General features: G+C 44.4%; 1 long non-coding RNA gene across 1 annotated transcript; it reads left to right on the top strand.

The window, feature by feature from the left end:
* Positions 1–20,106: 20,106 nt before the first annotated feature.
* LOC131383239 (uncharacterized) lies at positions 20,107–22,220 on the top strand. The gene is made up of 3 exons (XR_009213116.1): positions 20,107–20,214; positions 20,494–20,690; positions 22,098–22,220. It is a non-coding gene; the product is annotated as an uncharacterized LOC131383239 (long non-coding RNA).
* The last annotated feature ends 223 nt before the right edge of the window (positions 22,221–22,443 follow it).

Raw genomic sequence — 22,443 nt, 5'->3', positions numbered from 1 at the left:
CTCACCGGCAGGGCAGGGGCCTGCGTGACTCCGCTCTAGACGGACGGTGACGCCTCAGACCCTGCCGGGGGAAGGTCAAGGAAACGGCGTGGCCTGAAGTGGGGCTGTGCGGAGGGCCGGGCCGGGCCGGGCGCCAGGCTGCGTCTCGGGGACGCCGAAGATCTGGGCTGTGAACGCAGCAGGCCGAACCTGGAGAGCCCAGACGGCAAGTGTCGCGTCATGCGCGAGCTTCCTCGAACAACTGATGACACGAACACATTGACATGCGAGGAAGAAATGGAGCCTCTTCTTAAAAGGACACGGGTCTCCACTGCCTCCACTGTCCCTGGGCGCTCCCCCAGTTTGCTCGCTGTGACCCGCGGGCAGTTTAACAAGCAAAGCACTTACTCTATGCCAGGCACATACATTAATCCATTCAATGACAAAAGCTAGAAAGCATATAAAGCTTCCAAAAATAATCAGAGGCTTAAGTCGTCTCCCTCTGCCTTCTGCCGGTGGATTTCTCTTGCAATCACTAATTGCGTTTATTTCTAGCCTTGAGTTAAGTGGTTAAAATTTTCTTTGCAAATACAAAAAATATTCAAATGGCAGTGTGAATTCTGGATTACGAGGACAATGTGCTCAGTGATAACAGCGACTGGTTAGGAACCCTCACAAAGTGCTGTCTGCTGCCTCGCCTCCCATCATGGTCCCCTTTTACTGATCAGATGCCGAACAAGTGGCAGAGATAAGACCCAAAGCTCGGCTCCTACCCGGAAAGGCATACCTAACCCGTTTCCTACTGCTGCCCTATAAGCTTTCTAGGAAACAGGAGGGCAATTAACAGCTACATCAAGGCTTGTACCCAGTGTCTTCATGGAAGGAAAGATGTCAACCCGGGGGGTGGTTGTACACCGAGTCTTCTGTTCACTTTCTTTACTGCTGAATTAGAGAAATAATTTAAGGCAGTCCTTACCATTTCGAATCCCACTAAATTCGGTTTGGTACTTACAAGGTGGTAGACTTGAGTAAGATTCAAATAGACTCAATTAAATGGTCCTATAGAAAGCCAACTCTAGGGAGCGGCCTTAGGAGACCAGTGAAGCAGAGAGTCAATTCTTGTCGGACTGGAGACCCACGGTCCAGGTATTACAACTCGTCTTTTCTTGGTGGGGAGAAGCCCAGACTTTTAAACACTTTGTGGTTACTAGTTGCGTTCTTTTATGTTGGGTATTTATTAATTTCAGAAAAAGGGTTTACTTGGAAGGGATTTTATAAAGTAACGTTGCTCAAAGCTACATATTTTTAGGTGCTTAATTGAGTTATTTTAGTATCCAAAGTGGGCATTTTGGTTAAACCTTCCTTAGCACTTTTCCAGGTTCCTATTACAGAGGCCACGCGGAGTGCAATCTGGCGCCCATCACTTCTGGGCTATTGGGTTAGCTCGAGTTAAGGCTATTGTCTAAGGAGAAGTTTAGCCCTTTCTGTGGCTCTCCTCTGGACTTGCCTCAAGAGGTGGAGAACGGCTTTCCACGCAAGCCTGTGGCTTCGCTTCCTTCGTTTCTAATGAGAGGATGTCAGCCTCACACCCAGCTTGGCTGCTTGCTAGTGCCTGGTAGGCGCCTTCCACATCACTGTTAGGAGTTCACCCACAAACCCGACTGCAAACCAGTTTCCACCCAAAGCTCAGCTGAACCCTGCCAACTCAGCGTGTGTGGGGTCACTATAAAAATGCCAAAATCTAAAAAATAAGGCAAAATCCACTCCAAACTTAAGCTGGACAAGCAGATGACCATTTATCTAGAGTGGGTAGTAATCACTCCCTGTAGAACTAGCTTTATCCAACTGGACCCCGTCTAGATTGGAGAATGCACTGCGAAGTGGCTCTATGCAGCTCATTGTGTCTGCTGTGTGTTACTGTATGAAACAAGGTCCTATTCATTTGGGATAAATATCAAATGCTAAAATTAAAAGATGCAAGGCAGGAAACATTACTTTATCAACACATATGGCTGAAGGAGTATGCAGGATCAGAAAGCGTTTGACCAGTATAGTAAATTATGAAACATGATGCCAACAAGACGCTTATCCTGGTTGGGTTTCGCCTAGAAGCAGATCCTGAGCCAACAAATTGGGTGCAAGTAGCTTGCTAGGGAGTGACCCCAGGAAGGACAGTGAGGAAGGGGAGTGAAGCAGGTAAGGGAGTCAAGGGGTGAAAATGAGCACTAGGGATCTGTTCCCCTAGGAGGCCCTTGAGAAACAAGTGGAACAAGTCTCAGCACCTTCTGGCCAGAGGGCAGGAAGGCTGACTTTACCCATGGACTCTGGATTGAGGGCTCCCCCAGCAGTGACTTCTGATTCAGCAGAGCCCAGCGTATTTTTGGGGGACAATTCAACTGCGGGCATTAGCGTTATTTCATAAGCCAGCGCTTCCACCGCACCTGCTCCACATGCCAGTTCTGCCCACATGACAGGCACAGTCACTGTGATAGTGGAGAACGGGCGTGGGAGATTGCCACTCATGGCACATCAACAATGGCATCTGTGACAGTGAGTTTTATGTGTCAACTTGACGAGGCTACAGGGTGCCCAGATATTTGGTTAAATATTATTCTGGGTGTGTCTGTGAAAGGGGGTTTTGGAATGTAATGAACATTTGAGTAAAGTAGATGGCCCTCCCCAATGTGGTGAGCTTTATCTAATCAGTTGACGACCTGAATAGAAAAAAAGACTGACCTTCCCCAGGTAAGGGAGGATTTTCTCTGGTTCTTCAGCCTGTGGGCCCCCTGCAGAGCAGATGTGCCCACCTCCATAGTCACATGAGCTACTTCCCTGTAATAAATCTCTCTCCCCTCCCTCTCTCTCCCTTTGTCCCAATTGATCAGTTGGTCAATAGAAAGAGATTCTATTGGTCTGTTTCTCTGGAGAACGCTGACTGACACAGTGTCCTAAGGCCGTGCCGTCTGGCTGGGGAGAGATGTGTCTTGGGATTCTCCCCCTGGGCATCTGCTTTCCAAAGTCCCCTCTGATACCATCTGCCTTGGTCTGTCCCCTCCTGCCCCGGAAAGCAGACCCTGAGCCAGGGCTTCAGTGCAGGCTGCCTCTTTGGGAAGTGACCATGAAAAGCACGAGGGAGAAAGTGGGAAGATGGGACAGGGAAGGGGAGAAGCTAAACACAAGGCTGCCTTGATGGCAGGTTATTGCTACGGGCACCTGGGCTGCAGTCCCACTGGGGCCTGTGCATTTCTGGGAGCTGCCATAACAAAGTCTCACAAGCTGGGCAGCTCAAATAAAAAGAAATATATTCTCTCCCATTTCCGAAGTTCGGAAGTCTGAGGTGAAGGTGTGGGCAGAATTGGTTCTTTCTGGGGCCCAGAGGGAGAATCTGCTGCAGGTTTCTCTCCCAGCTTCTGTGGGTGGCCAGCCATCCAAGGGAACCTCCTTGGACTGGGTATAAATCGCCCTAATCTCTGCCTCTGTGTTCACATGGCCTTCTCTCCCTTTCTGTGTCAGTGTCTGAATTTTTCTCTTCTTATAAGCATGCTAGTCACTGGATGAAGACCCACCCACTCTGATCTGGGATGGCCTCATCTTGACTTGATTGTATCTGTGAAGAACCTATTTCTAAATAAGGTTGCATTCACAGGTACTTGGAGTTAGGATTTCAACATATCTTTTGGTGGACAATTTAACTCACAATAGTGCCCTTTGAGAAATCAGGACCCTGCACCAGAAATATTACATGAGAGGAAGGGGAAGTGGAACTTCCTATCACATCACTCAGAAGGCACGTGGTGTCCTGGGATCTCTGTGGTGCTAGGATCGATTGGTGCGTTCTGGTGTTACTATCCAGATCCATCCATTATGATTCCACCCATCATCATCTATTTGCTTCAGCAATGATTCGTAATTCCTACTAGATTCAATGTTTCATTCAGAATTGCCATATCTTGATCATCCTTCAGTTATATTTCAGCTAGAATTCTGCAAGAGGTACTGTTCTTTATCAGCTATATGTATATTCTGAAATGTAGTTCCTACAGGAAAGGCAAGATAAATGCTCACTCATTTTCCATTGTTTACCACTTTTCAGCATCACAAGTTGGTGCTCCAGCATCCTGCAGAGGAGACCAGTGATTTTTCTGAATACCATTATGAATTCACAGACTTTGAAAAACACATTTGATGCATTTCAATTTCTCATTTCCCTCTTCTTAATTTCTCTTTTTGGAATTCTTGGGAGACCTTTCTCCTTGAGTCTCTCCCACTTCTGAATATCTGAGCAGAGGTAATGACAGCTTTTGTTGCAGACTATCTTTTCAAAAGTCTTTTAAAGCAAACAGGCTTGGAAAGTAGATATATTGTTCCCCTTTTGGGCAGAGGACAAATTTGCTTGCCAACCAGTAGATTAAAAAAATGTCTCTCTCTGGGAGAGTTTGAGCAGGTTTGCTTGCAGTGCCTTTAAAGACTAGAGTTGCCCAAGCTTGAAGTCCCTTAGCTGTGACACAAGCCCACTATGCCTGCAGCCTTCCCCTGGGCCACCTCTGCATGGCCTCATGGGACTCAGAAGCAAGGAGCCTGTTATGAACCTGAAGCCTGTGCTGCCTGCTCAGCCAGGGCTCATATGGTCCTTTGTTTCTGACCCAGGAGTCTCGTGTCTTCTTCCAGCATCCATGAAACTGTGGCTGACTGCGTTAGTTTGTGAGGAGGGTAAAATCTCAGATCCATTCTAGTTCTTCACAGTGCCTTTATTCATTTCTCAAGATGAATGCTCAATTACCCTTTTCCTTCTAAATATAACTTTCACTGTGTCCCATGAGTTTTATTAGAAAGTACATTCTTTTCCATTGCTTCCAGGGGGATTTATAAGTTCCCTTTCAATTTCCTCTTTGGCCAAATCCTTTCAATTTTTTTAATAGATAAATAATGGATGTACATATTTGGGGGTTACATGTGATAATTTAATACATTCAGATAAAGATTCATTGTAAAGATCAAGTCAGTGTAATTGAGATATCCATAACCTTAAATATTTGTCTTTCCTTTATACTAGAAACATTTGAATTATTCTCTCCTAGCTATTTTGAAATATGTAATAGATTATTGTAAATTATAGTCACTCTACTGATCTATCAAACACTAGGTCTTCTTTCTCCTATCGAACTATATTTTGGTATGCATTAAGCAACCTGTCTTCATCCCTCGCTCCCCTCCACCCTTCCTGTCCTCTGCTAACCACCAGTCTACTCTCTTTCTCCATGAGATCCACTTTTCTAGTTCTCACATATAAGTGAGAACGTGCCATATTTGTCTTTTTGTGCCTGGCCTATTTTACTTAACAAAACGACCTCTAGTTTAATCCATGTTACTACAAAAAAATTCATTCTTTTGTATGGATGAACAAAATTTCATAGTTTATATATACCACTTTTAAAAAATTTCATTCATCTGTGTTTTGTTTTGTTTTGTTTTGTGACAAAGTCTCACTCTGTTGCCTAGGCTGGAGTACAGTGGTGTGATTGCAGCTCACTGCAGCCTTGACGCCCTTGGCTCAAGTGATCTTACCACCTTAGCCTCCCAAGTAGCTGGGAGTACAGAAATGTGCCACCATGCCTGGCTAATTTTTTTGTATTTTTTGTAGAGATGGGTTTTTGCCATGTTGCCCAGGCTGGTCTTGAACTCCTGGCCTCAAGCAATCTGCCCACCTTGGCCTCCCAAAGTGTTGGGATTACAGGTGTAAGCCACCGCACCCAGTCTTATTCATCTGTTGATAGACATTTAAGTTGATTCCATTACCTTGGCTATTGTGAACAGTGCTACAATAAACATGGAAGTGCAGACATCTCTTTGATATATTGATTTCCTTTCTTTTGTTTTTTTTGTTTTGTTTTGCTTTGTTTTGAGGCAGAGTCTCGCTCTGTCACCCAGACTGGAGTGCAGTGGTCTGATCTCAGCTCACATTTTCTTTAACCAGGCTACCACTGATGGACATTTATGTTGATTCCATGTCTTTGCTCTTGTGAATAGTGCTGCAGTGAACATGCACGTGTATGTGTCTTTGTGGGAGAACGATTTATATTCCTTTGGGTATATACCCAATAAAGGCATTGCTACGTCAAATGGTACTTCTATGTTAAATTCTTTGAGAAACCACCAAACTGCTTTCCACAATGATTTAACTAATTTGCATTCCCACCAGCAATGTGTAAGTGCTCCCTTTTCTCTACAACCTTGCCAGCATCTGTTATTTTCTGATTTTTTAATAATAGCCATTCTGAATGGTGTGAGATGATATTTCATTGTGATTTTAATTTGCATTTCTCTAATGATTAATGATGTTGAGCATTTGTTTTGTATCCTTGTTGGCCGCGTGTATGTCTTCTTTTGAAAAATGTCTGTTTACATCCTTTGCCCATTTTTTAACGGGGTTTTTTTTGCTTATTAGTTTGTTTAAGTGCCTTGTAGATTCTGGATATTAGACCTTTGTCGAATGCATAGTTTGCAATTTTTTTTTCCCATTCTGTAGGTTGTCTGTTTACTCTGTTGAGAGTTCCTTTTGCTGTGCAGAAGCTCTTTAGTTTAATTAGGTCCTATTTGTCAATTTTTGTTTTTTTGCAATGTTTTTGGCATATTCATCATGAAATCTTTGGCAGGGCTATGTCCAGAAGGGTATTTGCTAGGTTATCTTCCAGGGTTTTTAGTTTTAGGTTTTACATTTAAATCTTTAATTCATCTTGAGTTGATTTTTGTATATGGTGTAAGGAAGGGTTCTAGTTTTTATATTTTGCATATGACTAGCCATTTATTGAATAGGGAGTCCCTTCCCCATTGCTTGTTTTTGTTGACTTTGTTGAAGATAAGATGGTTTTAGGTGTGTGGTGTTATTTCTGGGCTCTCTATTCTGTTCCATTAGTCCAGGTAACTGTTTTTGTACAGTACCATGCTGTTTTGGTTACTGTAGCCTTGTAGTAGAGTTTGAAGTCAGGTACAGTGATTCCTCCAGCTTTGTTCTTTATGCTTAGGATTTCCTTGGCTACTTGAGCCATTTTTTTGATACATATGAATTTTAAAATAGTTTTTCTTTTTTTCTGTGAAGAATATCATTGGTAGTTTGATAGCAATGGCATTGAATCTATAAATTGCTTTTGGCAGTATAGCCATTTTAACAATATTGATTCTTCCTGCCCATGAGCATGGAATGTTTTTCCATTTGGGTCATCTCTGATTTCTTTCAGTAATGTTTTATAATTCTCATTGAAAAGATCTTTCACCTCCCTGGTTAGTTGTATTCCTAAGTATTTTATTCTTTTTGTGGCTATTGTGAGTGGGATTGCATTTGCTTTTGTTTTTCCTTTTTTTTTTTTTTCTTTTTTGAGACAGGGTTTCACTCTGTCACCCAGGCTGGAGTGCAGTGGTGTGATCATGGTTTACTGCAGCCTCAACCTCCTGGGCTCAAGCAGTTCTCCCATTTCAGCCTCTCATGTAGCTAGGACTACAGACACAAGCCACCACACTCAGCTAATTTTTAATTTTGTAGAGATAGGGTCTCCCTCTGTTGCCCAGGTTGGTCTTGAATTCCTGGGCTCAAGCAATCCTCCTACCTTGTCCTCCCAGAGTGATGGGATTACAGGCATGAGCCACCACGCCTGGCCAGATCGTGTTCTTGATTTGGCTCTCAGCTCGGACATTGTTTGTGAATAGAAATGCTACTGATTTTTGTACATTGATTTTATATCCTGAAACTTTGCTGAAATTGTGTAGCAGATCTAGGAACTTTTGGGCAGAGACTATGGATTTTCTAGGTATATAATCATATTTTCTGCAAACAGAGAGAGTTTGATTTACTCTCTTCCTGTTTGCATGCCTTTTATTTCTTTCTCTTGCCTGACTCCTCTGGCTAGGACTTCCAGTACTATGTTGAATAGGAATGGTGAAAGTGGGCATCCTTGTCTTGTTCTGTTTCTCAAAGGAAATACTTCAAGCTTTTGCCCAGTAAGTATGATATTGGCTGTGGGTTTGTCATAGATGGCTCTTATTCTTTTGAGGTATGTTCCTTCAATGCCTAGTTTGTAGAGGGTTTTTAACATGGAGGGATGTTGAATTTTATCAAAAGCCTTTTCTGTTTCTATTGAGATGACCAGGTGGTTTTGTTTTTGGCTTTTTTTATAAATAAAAATAAAATCACTTTTATTGATTTGCATATGTTGAACCAACCTTACATTCCAGTGATAAAACCTACTTGATTGGGTTGGATTAGCTTTTCGATATACTGCTGGATTTGGTTTGACAGGATTTTGTTGAAAAGTTCTGCATCCGTGTTCATCAATGATATTGGCCTGAAGTTTTCTTTTTTGTCGTGTCTCTGCCAGGTTTTTATATCAGGATGACACTGGGCTTGTAGAATGAGTTAAGGAGGAATCCCTCCTCCTCAATTTTTTGGAATAGTTGCAGTGGAATGGTACCAGTTCTTCTTTATACATCTGGTAGAATTTGACTGTGCATCCATCTGGTCCTGGGCTTTTCCTGGTTGGTGGCCTTTTTAATATTGATTTAGTAAGAACTCATTATTGGTCTGTTTAAGGATTGAGTTTCTTCTGGCTCAATCTTAGAAGGTTGTATGTTTCCAGCAATGTATACATTTCTTTTAGATTTTCTAGCTTGTGTGCATAGAGGTGTTCATTGTAGTCTCTGAGGGGGTTTTGTATTTACGTGAGTTTAGTGGCAATGTCCACTTTGTCATTTCTCATTGTGTTTATTTGGATCTTCTTTATCCTTTTATTTATTAGTCTAGCTAGCAGTCTGTTAGTCTTATTTATTATTTCAAAAAACCAGTTCATGGATTCATTGATCTTTACTATGGTTTTTCGCACCTTGATTTATTTCAGTTCAGCTCTGATTTTGCCTCTTCCTTGTCTTCTGCTAGCTTTGGGGTTGATTTGTTCTTGTTTCTTTAGTTTCTCTAGGTGTGATGTTAGGTTGTTAATTTGAGGTCTTTCTAATTTTTTGAGGTAGATGTTTAATGCTGTTGACTTCCCCCTTAACAATGTATTAGCTGTGTCCCAGATATTCTGGTATGTTGTATCTTTGTTCTAATCAGTTTCAAATAATTTCTTGATTTCTGCCTTAATTTCATTGTTTACCCAAAAGTCATTCAGGGCAGGTTGTTTAATTTCCATGTAATTATAGGAGTTTGAGTAATGTTCTTAGAATTGATTTCTGTTTCTATTTTTATTGCACTGTGGTCCAAGAGTGTGTTTGATATAATTTCAGTTTTTTAAAAATTTCTGAGGATTGTTCTATGGCCAATTGTGTGGCTGATTTTAGAGTATGTGTTATGTGCAGATGAGAAGAATGTATATTCTGCTGTTTTGGTGTGGAGAGTTCAGTAGATATCTATTAGGTCTATTTGGTCAAATGTCAAGTTCAGGTCCCATATGTCTTTGTCAATTTTCCCCCTCAGTGATCTGTCTAATACTGTCAGTGGGGTGTTGAAGTCTCCCATTATTATTGCGTGGTCATCTAAGTCTCTTCATAGGTCTGTAAAAACTTGCTTCATCAATCTGAGTCTTCCTATGTTGGGTGCATATATATTTAGGATAGTCTTCCTGTTGAATTGAATCCTTTGCCATTGTCTAATGCCTCTGTTTGTCTTTGTTGACCATTGTTGGTTGAAAATTTGTTTTGTCTGAAATTAGAATTGTAACTCCTGATTTTTTTCTGTTTTCCATTTGCTCACTAGATTTTTCTCCATCCCTTTACTTTGAGCCTATGGGTGTCATTGCAAGTGAGATAGGTCTCTTGTAGACAGCATATAGTTGGGTCTTGCTTGTTTATTCAACTTGCCACTCTGTGCCTTTTAATTGGGGCATTTAGTCCATTTACTTTCAAGATTAAATATTAATATGTGCAGGTTTGATCCTGTCATCATGTTGTTAGCTGGTTATTATGCAGACTTGATTGTGTGGTTGCTTTATGTCAATAGTCTATGTACTTAAGTCAGTTTTCATGGTGGCAGGTAACAGTCTTCCCTTTCCACATTTAGCATTCCCTTAAGGACCTCTTATAAGGCAGGCGGCAAATTCCCCTAGCATTTGCTTGTCTGAAAAGGATGTTATTTGTCCTTTACTTATGAAGCTTAGTTTGGCTGGATATGAAATTCTCAGCTGGAATTTACATTCTTTAAGAATGCCGAATATAGGCCCCTAATCTCTTCTGGCTTATAAGGTTTCTACTGAAAGGTTTGCTGTTAGCCTGATGTGGTTCCCTTTGTAGGTGACCTGCCCCTTCTCTCTAGCTGCCTTTAATATTTTTTCTTTCATTTTGACCCTGGGGAATCTGATGACTATGTGTCTTGGGGATGGTCATTGATATCATTTAGATATTTGTCCCTGCTCAAATCTCATGTTAGGATATAATCCCCAGTGTTGGAGGTGGGGTCTGGTGGGAGGTGTTTGGATCATGGGAGTGGATCATTTTACTCACCATGAGTAAAAGGTGGATCATTTTACTCACCATGAGGTCTCCTCCTGAGACCTCCCTAGAAGCAGATGCCAATGTTATGCTCCCTGTACTACCTGCAGAAACATGAGCCAATTAGTCCTCTTTTCTTATCAATTATCCAGTCTCAGGTATTTCTTTATACCAATGCAAGAACAACCTAATACAGTCATCTTGTATACTATCTCACAGGGGTTGTCTGCATTTTCTGGATTTGAATGTTGGCCTCTCTAGCAAGGTTGGAAAAATTTTCATGGATGGCTGGGCGCAGTGGCTCACGCTTGTAATCCCAGCACTTTGGGAGGCCAAGGCGGGTGGATCATGGGGTCAGGAGATCGAGACCACGGTGAAACCCCATCTCTACTAAAAATACAAAAAAAATTAGCCGGGCGTGGTGGCGGGTGCCTGTAGTCCCAGTTACTTGGAGAGGCTGAGGCAGGAGAATGGCGTGAACCTGGGAGGCAGAGCTTGCAGTGAGCCGAGATCGCGCCACTGCACTCCAGCCTGGGCGACAGAGCGAGACTCCGTCTCAAAAAAAAAAAAAAAAAAAAATGTTCATGGATGGTATCCTCAAATAAGTTTTCCAAGTTGCTTGCTTTCTCTCCCTCTTTCACTGATGTCAATGAGTTGTAGATTTAGTCTCTTTCCATAATCCCATATTTCTTGAAGGTTTTGTTCATTCTTCTTTGTTTTGTTTTGTTTTTGTTGTTATTTTTGACTGACTGAGTTATTTCAGAGAACCAGTCTTTTAGATCTGAAATTTTTTCCTCAGCTTGGTCAATTCTGCTGTTAATACTTTACACTGTATTATAATTTTTTTATTTTTGAGACAAGGTCTTACTCTGTCACTCAGGCTGGAGTGCAGTGGTGTGATCTCAGCTCACTGCAACCTCCACCTCCCAGGCTCAAGTGATTTTCCTACCTCAGCCTCTTGAGTAGCTGGGGCTACAGGTGTGTGCTACCACACTTGGCTAATTTTTGTATTTTTTGTAGAGATGGGGTTTCTCCATATTGCCCAGGCTGGTCTGGAACTCCTGGGTTCAAGTGATCCACCTGTGCCAGCCTCCCAAACTGCTGGGATTATAGGTGTGAACTACCATGCCTGGCCTGTATTATGAATTTTTTTTTTTGAGATGGTGTCTTACTCTGTCGCCCAGGCTGGAGTTCAGTGGCACAGCCTCAGCTCACTGCAACCTCTGTCTCCTGGGTTCAAGTCATTCTCCCACCTCAGCCTCCTGAGTAGCTGGGACTACAGGCGTGCACCATCACGCCAGACTAATTTTTGTATTTTTAGTAGAAACAGGGTTTCACCATGTTGGCCAGGCTGGTCTCGAACTCCTGACCTCAAGTGATCTACCCGCCTCAGCCTCCCAAAGTGCTGGGATTACAGGCATGAGCCATAGCACCCGGCCATGTAATTCTTGAAGTGAGTTTTTTAGCTCTATCAGTTCAGTTGCCATTTTGTCTTTTATCTTCTGTATCATTTTATTGTATTCCTTAGATTCCTTGAATTGGTTTTCAACTTTCTCCTGAATGTCAATGCTTTTTATTCCTATCCATATTCTGAATTCTTTTTCTGACATTTCAGCCATTTCAGCCTGGTTAAGAACCACTGCTGGGGAACTAGTGCAGTTATTTGGAGGAAAGAAGACATTCTGGCTTTTTGAGTGCCAGAGCTCTTGCCCTGTTTTTTTTTCTCATTTGTGTAGGCTGATGTTCTTATAATCTTTGAAACTGGTGTCCTTTTGATGGGGTTGTTTTTAGTTTCTTTGATGCCCTCGGGGATTCGTTTGTGGTATAAGGTGGGTTCAGTCAACTGGCTTTGATTCTAGTCTACTATTGGGTCTTGGAGGAGGCCCCTTCAACCACTGTCTCCATGCCTCTGCTTCTTTTAATGGGTGTTCTCGTCCATGGGGCTCCCTCAGGCAGGGGCTGCAGTTGGCAGAGAGGCCATACCCTTGCTGGGTCAGCCCTAATCTGCTGTCTGAGTGCCTCCTGAAGGAACACAAGGTTGTGTTTGCCAGCAGAGTTCAGGCAGAAGAGAGACTGCTGGGCTGAAAGCTCTAGCAAGACTTGCCCACTTGGCTACCAGCAGCGGGGTTGGATAGGGTTGACCATCCTGCTGTCTGGGTATTTCCTGGGACAACAGGAGGCTACATCCTCTGGCTGAGTTCACACAGAAGTGAGAACCCTGGGCTGGAAGTGCTAGCAGGTGTTGCTTACGTGGTTGCCAGTGGTGGGGATGGGTGGGGATGGGTGGGGTCTCCCACCCTGCTATCAGGGTGCTTTCTAGGACAGCAGGAGGCTGCTGCTGTGCTGAGTTCAGGTAAAAGCAGGGCTGCTGAGCCAGAAGCTAATGCCAAGCCCAGTCCAGTGAGGGCTGGTGGCGCAATCTTATTCCTCCCAGGTCCTGCAGCTGTGGCTCTGTTGGAGCTATGGCACCAGTGCTGGTCTGCTCTGGGACCCAATGCTTGTAGAGGTGCCCTTGGACTCAAGAGTTGTCCCCACAAAATGTCCAGGTGGCTGTCTGCCTGACTCTAGAAGCACAGTGGGGGTGTTCGGGGTGCCAGGGAGATTCTCCCATCCCCAGTCTTACACAGGTCCCTGTGGAGAGTGTGAATCCCCAGGGGTCTCCACTAACTCACTCATCTTTTCCCGTATTGGAGAGGTTCTCCCGGCTACTCACTAAGCCCAGACTGGCTGGGGCCCAGCTTTGCTCCTCTGTGCTCGCTGTGTCCCACTGCTGTCTTGATGGATCCTGACATGGTTTCTCAGATGATCGACCTGCAGGGTCAATGTTCACCAGCCCTTTTGCTTCCTTTCAGTAAGAGTGGCGCATATGAGCTGCTTCTAGTTCACCATCTTGGCCCCTCCTCTCCCTCCTCTCACGGACATAAATTTTTAAATCATTTTCCCTAAATTCCAAATTATTTTAAAAATTACATAAGATGTTTGATGCACAGGTTGGTTGAAAACTTTTACATCTTTCTCATAAGTTATGCCTTAAATCAATTCATGATGTCCCTCATTCTTCTGTTCTTAATTTTAGCATGTCTGACATTTTTCTATCCTTGTTTTCTTTTTACTTGTATTTACCTGATAATTCTTTGTCCATATCTTAATTTTCAAGCTTTTTTCAAGACTTCATTTTAAGTGAGAGTGCATAAATAGCATGAAATCAGGCTTATTTTGTGTACTTGACACTGTATTTTTTAAAAGAAAAATAGTCCATCCTATACTGACTAATACATTCATTTTATTCTCTTTATTTTAATAAATTATTATTTATTTTACATTGTTGTTCTCTATTTTCATTTCCCACGTTTTAGTTCATTTGTTCAAATTACTCATCTTTTCCATTTTTGTCCTTTTGTTAAAACTTAAAAACAGCATTATAATTTTCCATTTAGAAAATAGTTATCTACCCTTTATTGGCTTACAGTCAGACACATATTCCTCTAGTTTTAAAAGTGAGGTACCATAATGCACTGCTTTTCCACCAATAGGTTCTTTCTTCTTCCAGCTCACCACCCACATGAGCAGGAAGAGACATGCAGAGGGCCTTGAGCTGTGCTCCTGGCACCGCCCCACTCACATCCCAGAGTGACCACTAGAGAGCTCTGGCCTCCACTCATCTCTGCCTCCAGTGCCTATATTTTTCAATCAGTTTAGTCGTTTTAGTTTTCAATTATTATTAGAGTTTCACTTGTAGAATATCCGTCCTTTTCCAGGAGTTTTTATTTAGCACTTATATTACACATGCTCAGGGAATGTAATCAAATGTGCACTCTCTCTCCCCTAATCTATGTAAATAACATGGGTAGGTGGGTGTCTGTCTACTGTTGCTCGCATCATTTCTTCTTCCTCATCCTTTCATACATCCTAAGGCCCTGGTTCTGATTTGTGTGTTGTTGGTGTTATGTCTCAGAGATTTACCTCCAGTGGGACGTATGGGTGATGAACTATTTAATTTCATCCATGTTTGCAAATCTGTTTTTATCACGCAACCAGTGACTGCTATCTTGGCGGGATAGAGAATGGCTAAGATGCAGTCTGTCTTCCTCAGTATGGCAGGATATTATTCCATTATCTTACAGCTTCTGCTGTTGCAGATAAGGAGTCCTATGCTAGTTGGATCCTTTTATTCATTGTGAATAACTGGTTATTTTGGTCTAGAAATTTATAATATTCTCTCCTTATCATTAGATATTAGAACTTTCATGAGGCTATGATTACCATGTGCGCACATATCCATGTTGGTCATCGTTTTTGCCTGAAACTTCATGAGTCTTTTCAAATTCCTGACTCAATTTCTCTTCAGTTTAGAAGTATCTTCTTTGATTATTTGTTTAATACCTTTCCTCCATGTCTTCTTTCAACATTTTAGAACTTTTATTATTTTCCTGTGAATTCTTTACGTGTTTTCAGTGTCTCTGATATTTTTCCTAATGATTTCCATCTCCTTCTATTTTCACTCACTTTCAAAGAACCAGGGAATATTTGTCAGCAGAAGAGGTGAAGAGACCCATCCAGAGGACAGAGAAAACAGAAAAGGGATAGGAAAGTTAGCAGAATAGCATCCAGAGGACAGAGGCAAGAGTTCTGGTATGATAAACACATTCACCAAATTTGAGATGGGCAAGGTATGTGTGTTTTGAGAAGAAGTAAATGGGGAATCGGACAGATGAAATTATATCGTTTATCACCCACATGTCCCCCGGAGGTAAATCTCTTCAGACATCACACCAACACCGCACAAACCAGAACAGGGGCCTTAGGCTGCGTGAAGGGATGAAGAAAACAAAATGGTTGTGAGCAATGATAGATGGACGCACACACACCCATGTTATCTGTGTAGATTGGGGAGAGAGAGAAAGAGAGCACGCATGCACACATTATGTTATGAATTGCCTAAACTGCCTGAGATTTGTGCTTTGAGATTTGTCTTCTCTTTTAGATGCTACTCCAATCATTTGGATGTTCTTCTCCTCTAATTCATCAATTATTTTGTTACTTTAGCTTCAGAAAGTTGTGTGTGTGTTGCACTTAAAACTCCATAAGCGTATTTTTGTCTTGTGTTTATAATTTCAGGAATAAATGTATATTTGCAGAACAAAAATTCTCTCCTTCACAATCGGGTTTGTGGTGGTTAAAACAATTGTTCCATTATTTTATGGCCCAAGTAGGGGGAAAGAAGGCTCAGGAGGCTTGGAGCAAGTGGCAGCCCCTCTCCTATTTCACAGTACAGCTGCCCCCAGCATTTCTGCCCTCCCCAGACCCCACACTCCAATTCCTCATTTCCTTCTTTCCAAAGTACAACCCAAATTTGGTGAGTATGTTTATCACACCAGAACTCTTGCTCCTGTCCTCTGGATGGTATTCTGCTAACTTTCCCATCCCTTTTCTGTCTTCTCCATCCTTTGGATGGATCCCCTCATCTCTTCTGCTAACAAATATTCCCTGGATCTCCCCATCTCGCCTTCTGCACCCCTACTCTCTCCACCTTTCTTGTCTCCGATCCCAACCTTTAACAATCTCTCCACAACCCTATCATCTTCTCTTCAAGTTATTGTCCTATATTCTCCCTCCCCTTCCTAGTTCCTCACCCCTCAATCACGCTTGCGTTGAGTAAAACTCCTTCACTAGTTTGCTAAACGAGCCTCAGAACTAGGAATGAAGCATATTTTTTTGTGGAAGTTATAATTACCCGGCAGGTACCAGAACTTCCCCAGGGCTAAGTAGGAAAGGCTCTCACACCATTTTATTTCCAGAAAGCAAGAACAAGAAGGTCCAAAACAGGATTATAACACTCATTCTTAATGGTCTTAGGGCTAAAAAACCTCTTGAGAATCTGGTGGAAGCTAAGGAAACTCTTCTCCAACACAGAAGATTTCAGAGGGCACTTGGATGCCCCAGGGTGTAGCCATGGGCTTCGGATTAAGCGCATGCTAGCTCAGGAGCAAATGCAAGTGGGAGACACACGATCCTGAAGGATTCCACGGCCCAGAAAACCTACTCAGGAGAAAGCAGCAGGCACTGGAAGATTAAACCAGTCCGGTGAGCTCTTGTTTCTATGCATCATCAGGATGCCATGATAGACAAGGCTTGTTGGAAAGTCAAATGTTTTACAAATAAAATCTGTTTTCCTCTCCATGTGAATTTACCTAAGAGAGGCTTGCAAGTGCTGTCCTCAGTGCCCTTGCCTGGGTGTAAAATAGCGGAGACCGAATCCAGGACTGGGTGCGAAAACTGCTGATCTGTCACAAAGCCTGAAACAAATACTGCCTTAGAAGTGAGCGGTACTGTGATTCTTCTTTTAAAATGCCCGTTAATGCTTTACCTATATTCTGTGCAAAACTTAAAAAAAAAAAAAATTATACTGGAGAAGTACTTTTTGAAGCAGAACCAAAGCAGATACCAACAAATACATATTTGATGACATTTAGTTCCTTGCCATATTTTGTACCTGGGTAGTAAATCAATCTTACGTGAACATTTTTTGCTTTTTATGGCTTTGGCCATTTGAATGTAAATTTTACTTCCAAAGGGAAGCATTTTTAATTGCCCTGGCTGCTGTTTTTGTTTTTATTTTTATTTATTCCCAGAAAAAAGGCACATCAATTAAATTATGAGTTTGATTAATTGGAACCCAATTTTAGAAGCCACGTCTTATTGAATATACGGAAGACCTTTAAGAAACAAGGATTTTTGGGCTTGTCCTGGTCCTAGATTTCATTAAGAGTCTGCCTAGACAGTGTGAGCTAATTTGCCCGGGATGAGAAAGCCTCATCCCCACCAAACAGCTTCTGGTGGAGGGGGTTCCCTTAGCTCGGGAAACTGGTTAGAGATGAAGACAGTAAAATGAAACGGAGGGTTCAAAGAGGAGTTAAGAAAATAAGGAGTGGAACAACCAGCCCAATAAAGAAGTCATCAGTCAAAAGGGTTAAGAATGAAACACAGAAAGGACAGAAAGAAAAAGAGAATAGGCTCATGGTAATATGCGAGCACAGGAGGTTCTAATAAAATGTGGATGTGGGGTGCCAGCTAATTCAAATGTAAGGCTAAAGGTGGTTTAGAAGTAAAGTATTAGGATAAGGAAACACGGTAAATGAAGAAAAGGCAGCATCCATACGTGTGTTCATAGCAGTGTAATTACTTCATGTGGGAGCCTGGAAATAATTTGTATCACTGGGAAAGGGCGTGGTAAACAGGGTAGAACCTTTACGGACTGTTGTGAGGTCAGAGGGAACGTGAAGAGCCTGAGGTCAGTGTATAGAAAATAAGCACGACTGTTTATACTACAACTACGGCCACACCCCAGAAAAGCAGGGGTCCGTGGCCCCCACAGCCGGTTGCCACATCAAGCGCTGGGCATAAGGGAGAGATCTACGTGGACGCGGTCCAGGAGCACGCTTAATCCTGTCGACGTTGGAAGACAATGCAAGCGTTTCCCATGGCAGGACAGTGACTCTCTTCAAACACGAAGACTGGTCTGAATTACAAAATTTCCTAAATGGCAGGTCATACGTGTTCTGGCGCTGTTCTCTCTCAGCTCCCAACACGCCCTCCTGTGCTCTGGGGCATCACGCTGCGCTGGAGCCTCGCAGCTCTGTTCCCCTGCACCCTAGCCAATCCCACCCCACCCCTGTAACTGCTACCAAGAGTGGCACCCAGAGGGGCTGAAGCTGCACTCCTTGTCCGGGCTTGCTGCCCTGCCACCCTACTCTGGCAGAGCTGTCTGTCCCCTTTTCAGTTTCCTCCCCCACTCCCCTACACCAGCCCTTCGCAGCCTCTAGAGGCCCCACCAGCAGCCGGCAGCCTCCTCTCCCAGGCTGGCCCCATGGACTAGCCAGCACCCCCTGGGCTCCAGCAGCCTGGCAGTCCCTCCCTGTCCAGCCTGGGCTCCAGGTCCACAGGGCCTGCCCCCGCTCTCAGTTCTGATGGTCATGTTTCCCTCCTGCCAGCCCCGTAGGCGGTGGCCTCCTGCGGGTCACCCCATGGAAGCTCAGAGCCCCCTTCACCTGTGGCCTCCTGCAGGTCACCCCATGGGAGATCCAAGCCCCCTTCACCTGTGGCCTCCTGCAGGTCACCCCATGGAAGCTCAGAGCTCCCTTCACCTGTGGCCTCCAGTGGGTTCTATTGAACAACCGGTCCCTCAGGTGCAGTCCTACCTGGCGGACAACCATGCCGCTTCCCAGGGGACCCCAGCCAGCAGGGGCGTTGAGGAGGGGACAGCGCACGGAAGCCAGGCGAGGGCTGGGTTAGATACAAAGAGCTGAGGAAGGTGGTTAGTGAAACGAGGAGTCAGTGTTATATGGAACAGGGTAGTCAGTTTGCCAGAAAAAGTATTAGGCAAGGAAGAGAAAAGGAGAGAAAGGAATAGAATTGCTCACAGAGATGGCGTGAGGACCAGGAGCTGTGCAGAGTGCTAACAGTCTATGCAGTCACGACTGTGCTAGTTGATCAGCTAGCAGTCTATACAATCACAACTACACTAATTGATCAGCTAACAGTCTGTCCCATCATGACTGCCCTAATCGATCAGCTAGTAGTCTATGCAATCAGGACTGTTCCAACTGATCAGCTAACAGTCTATCCAGTCACGACTGCTCTAGTTGATCAGCTAACGGTCTGTCCAGTCACGACTGTGCTAATTGATCAGCGAGCAGTCTTTGCAATAATGACTGGTCTAAACCATCAGCTAACAGTCTATCCAGTCACGACTGCACTAATTGATCAGCTAACAGTCTATGCAGTCATGGATGCTCTAATTGACCAGCTAGCAGTCTGTCCAATCATGACTGTGCTAATTGATCAGAATGCCATGAAGCACAGAGCAAGAGACTCAAACAATGCTGAGGATTCAGATGCACAATTAAAAACCTCCCTTCCTTCTCCTCTCCCCAGAAAGAATGGCTACTAAGATTTTTTTCTTTATCCTTCCATACCCTTTTTCTGCATGTGTACAGGGTTAAAGGACTCTCTTCCTGCCTTGAGTTTTATGAATAAAAACAAGTGCTCAGGGACCCCACATTCTAAAAGAAGATGCTGAGGTGCCCCCATGAGAAGGGTCTGCCAACCTTCCCTCCTTCCCCACCTCCAGGCGACATGGGGGCTAGGACAGTCAGGGGAGCAATGTCTGCAGGGCAGGTGCGCTGTGGCTGTCTCCCATCTCACCAGGAGGGGGTGCTTCACTCCACCAAGCCAAGAGAGGGGCTTGCGGGACCCCTCAGAGCATCATGCCATCCCCCAGATCTGCAGGGGGCACAGGGACAGGTAGCAGGGAGACATGAGGCTGCCTTAGGAGTATGGTGGGATGAGGTGTGCTCGTGTCTCCCCGGGGCTGGACGTGGACTCTGTAAGAGGGATCCAGACCCGGGTCCTCCTGAAACGGATATCGGGAGAGATGCAGCAACTCCAGAAAGAGAGTAGGGGGCATCCCTGATGCCCAGGGGCTCAGGGGCATTCAGGGCTACTTGGAGGAGGCTCCATCCTCATCAGGGAACCACCAGCTGGAGGTCCCTGCTTGAGGGACATCTCAGGAGAACATACAGAAGCTCTGTGATGGCCCGAGGTGCCAACTCTATGGCAAGGGAGAACCTTCCTGCCTTCAACTCTCTCCCCTCCTCTCCCTCCACGGGGAAGCCAGAGGCGGCGTGTGCTGGGGGAGGTGGAAGACGGGGCTGAAGAGGACAGTCACGCCGCACCCCCTGCGCACCGCGTCCGTCCGGAGTCAAGGTCAGAGCCTGGCAGGGAAGGAGAGAGGAGTCGTGGGGGTTTCATATCGGGTGACCGGGAGGTTTCATACCCAAACGCTGTGATGCTTGGCTCATACCCGACAGCAACCAGCAAGGCCAAGGCTTGTGCCCTAGATCTGCTCCGAGCGTTTCTGGGACGCCTGCAGAGAAAGAGTGGACAGATCTGTTTAAAGGGGCTTTGGAGAGAAAGAATAAAGTAATGTTCTGTTTTCCTCCCATTGAAGGCAGCTTATTAATAAACTGGAGAATCTTTTTGTAGAAAGAACATCCTGACCAAATGGAGAAGCCAGCATGAAGCAGGAAATGGGGGCGAGGTGCAGAAGACCGTCCTGGACACCAGGACTGGTCGGGGAAGACATGTCCAGGCTCACAGACCACCATCCACTTGGCCAGCCCATGGGAGTGGGGGCACCTGATGCCCTCAAAGCCTGATGACACCCACTGGGGCCCATGCAGGTACCGCTCATTGTGCTGCAGCAATGCTTGTGGCAACACCTGTGCTGATGCAAGGGGGGGTCACTGTGCTGGCAAGAGACCTCACTGGCTGGTCCCCAAGACCCCTGTATTCTTAGTTCATAACTGGTGATCTGATTATACATCAGTCAGTTGGAGGTTTGGTTCACTTGAGTCCACACCTTCCTACACAGTACCAGCTTGTAGCTCCTGGTCCTGAAAAATTCAGGTCTAAGCTTTGAAACAACGTTTCTGCAAATAAGTTACCACCTGTCTTAGTCAAATACCACAGCCTTAAACAACACACATTTACTTCACACAGTTCTGGAGGCTGGAAGTCCTAGATCTGGGTGTCTGCATGGTGGGGTTTTGGTGAAGGCTTATCCCTAGATGCAGACGGCCGCCTTCTCACTGTGTCCTCACAGAGGGGGCAGGCGGGGCTGGAGGGGGAGAGAGGAACAGAGAGAGAGAGATTGGTCCCCTTATAAGACGAGGAAGAGAGAGGGAACTTTCTCTCTGTCTCTCTTTCTATGCCTCTTCTTACAAGGCAACCAAGCCCATAGAATTAAAACCCCACATTTACAACCTCATTTAACCTTAATTACCTCCTAAAAGTCCCATTTTCAAATACAGTCACACTGGGGGGTTGTGGCTTCAACCTATGAATTAGGGGGACACCCTCTCAAAGACACTGCTTCCCAACGGCATGCCACCTGACACTCTGCCCCACCTCAGGCTGACAACATCCCACCTCCTCCTGTTCCTCCTCCCAACAAACTCATTTACCTGGATTTGTGGGTCAACTACAAGCCAAACATAATGTTTGTGGCTAGGGATCAAAAATGAGATCAAGACAAGGATCAGCTCTTTCCTCGGCATGGGCCTCTCCCTGATTCCAGTCGACCTCAGCATCTGTAGCCATGAACCGAGAGGAGCAGCTTCTCACTCTCCTACCTCTAGGCTGGCAATTTCGGAGGGCCAGTGGCCAGTGGGGATGAGGGCTTCAGGGAAAGTGTGGTGGCAGACACAGAGCGGGGCAAGCCCAGGCACGATGAAATCAGTTTTCAGACATATCAACTTCTTCTATTCCACATAACACAATTACCGCGGCATTCTGGACAAGCTGACAGAATGGATAGAAGTGTTGGGAGGGCTTACTCATCAATTCCGTGATGCTACTGTTACATAGAAAATGCTCAAGCTTTGTGGACAATTTTCGTAACAAGGATATAGCAAAGTTAAGATGTGTACACAGGTTTTTACATCAGAAATGTATTAGCAACCCGTGTCCAAAATGCAGGTTCACAAACAAAATATGACTTTTAATTTATTTATGTTGACACTTTACAATTATTCTTGGCATGCCTGTATATTTTACATCTCAATAATTTTTAATGTTCTGCCCTCCAGCTAACTTATTAAAACCTTGCTGTAATTTACTACTAAAAAAACAACAGAAGCGTCAACACAGGTCCATCGCCACCTTGCTGAGGCTGAGAGCCGCCCAGGATAGTTACCAGAGAATAAATGGAGCACTTATATTTAGGTGGGTGACTCAAGTTACATCCCCAAATACAACCACTAAACTCATGAAAGCTGGACCTTAGAGCAGTGCTTCCCCAGTGTGTGTGTGTGTGTGTGTGTGTGTGTGTGTGTGTGTGTGCATGTGTGTGTGTGTTTAGAGATCAGGTCTTGCTGTGTTGCCCAGGCTGGCCACAAGCTCCTGGATTCAAGGAATCTTCCTTCCTCATTCTCC

This window comes from Hylobates moloch, unplaced genomic scaffold (assembly GCF_009828535.3).
Source record: "Hylobates moloch isolate HMO894 unplaced genomic scaffold, HMol_V3 SCAFFOLD_4, whole genome shotgun sequence".
NCBI classification, from domain to species: Eukaryota; Metazoa; Chordata; class Mammalia; order Primates; family Hylobatidae; genus Hylobates; species Hylobates moloch.
The sequence above is the reverse complement of the archived record's forward strand: the minus strand, read 5'-3'. Positions and strand labels throughout refer to the sequence as shown.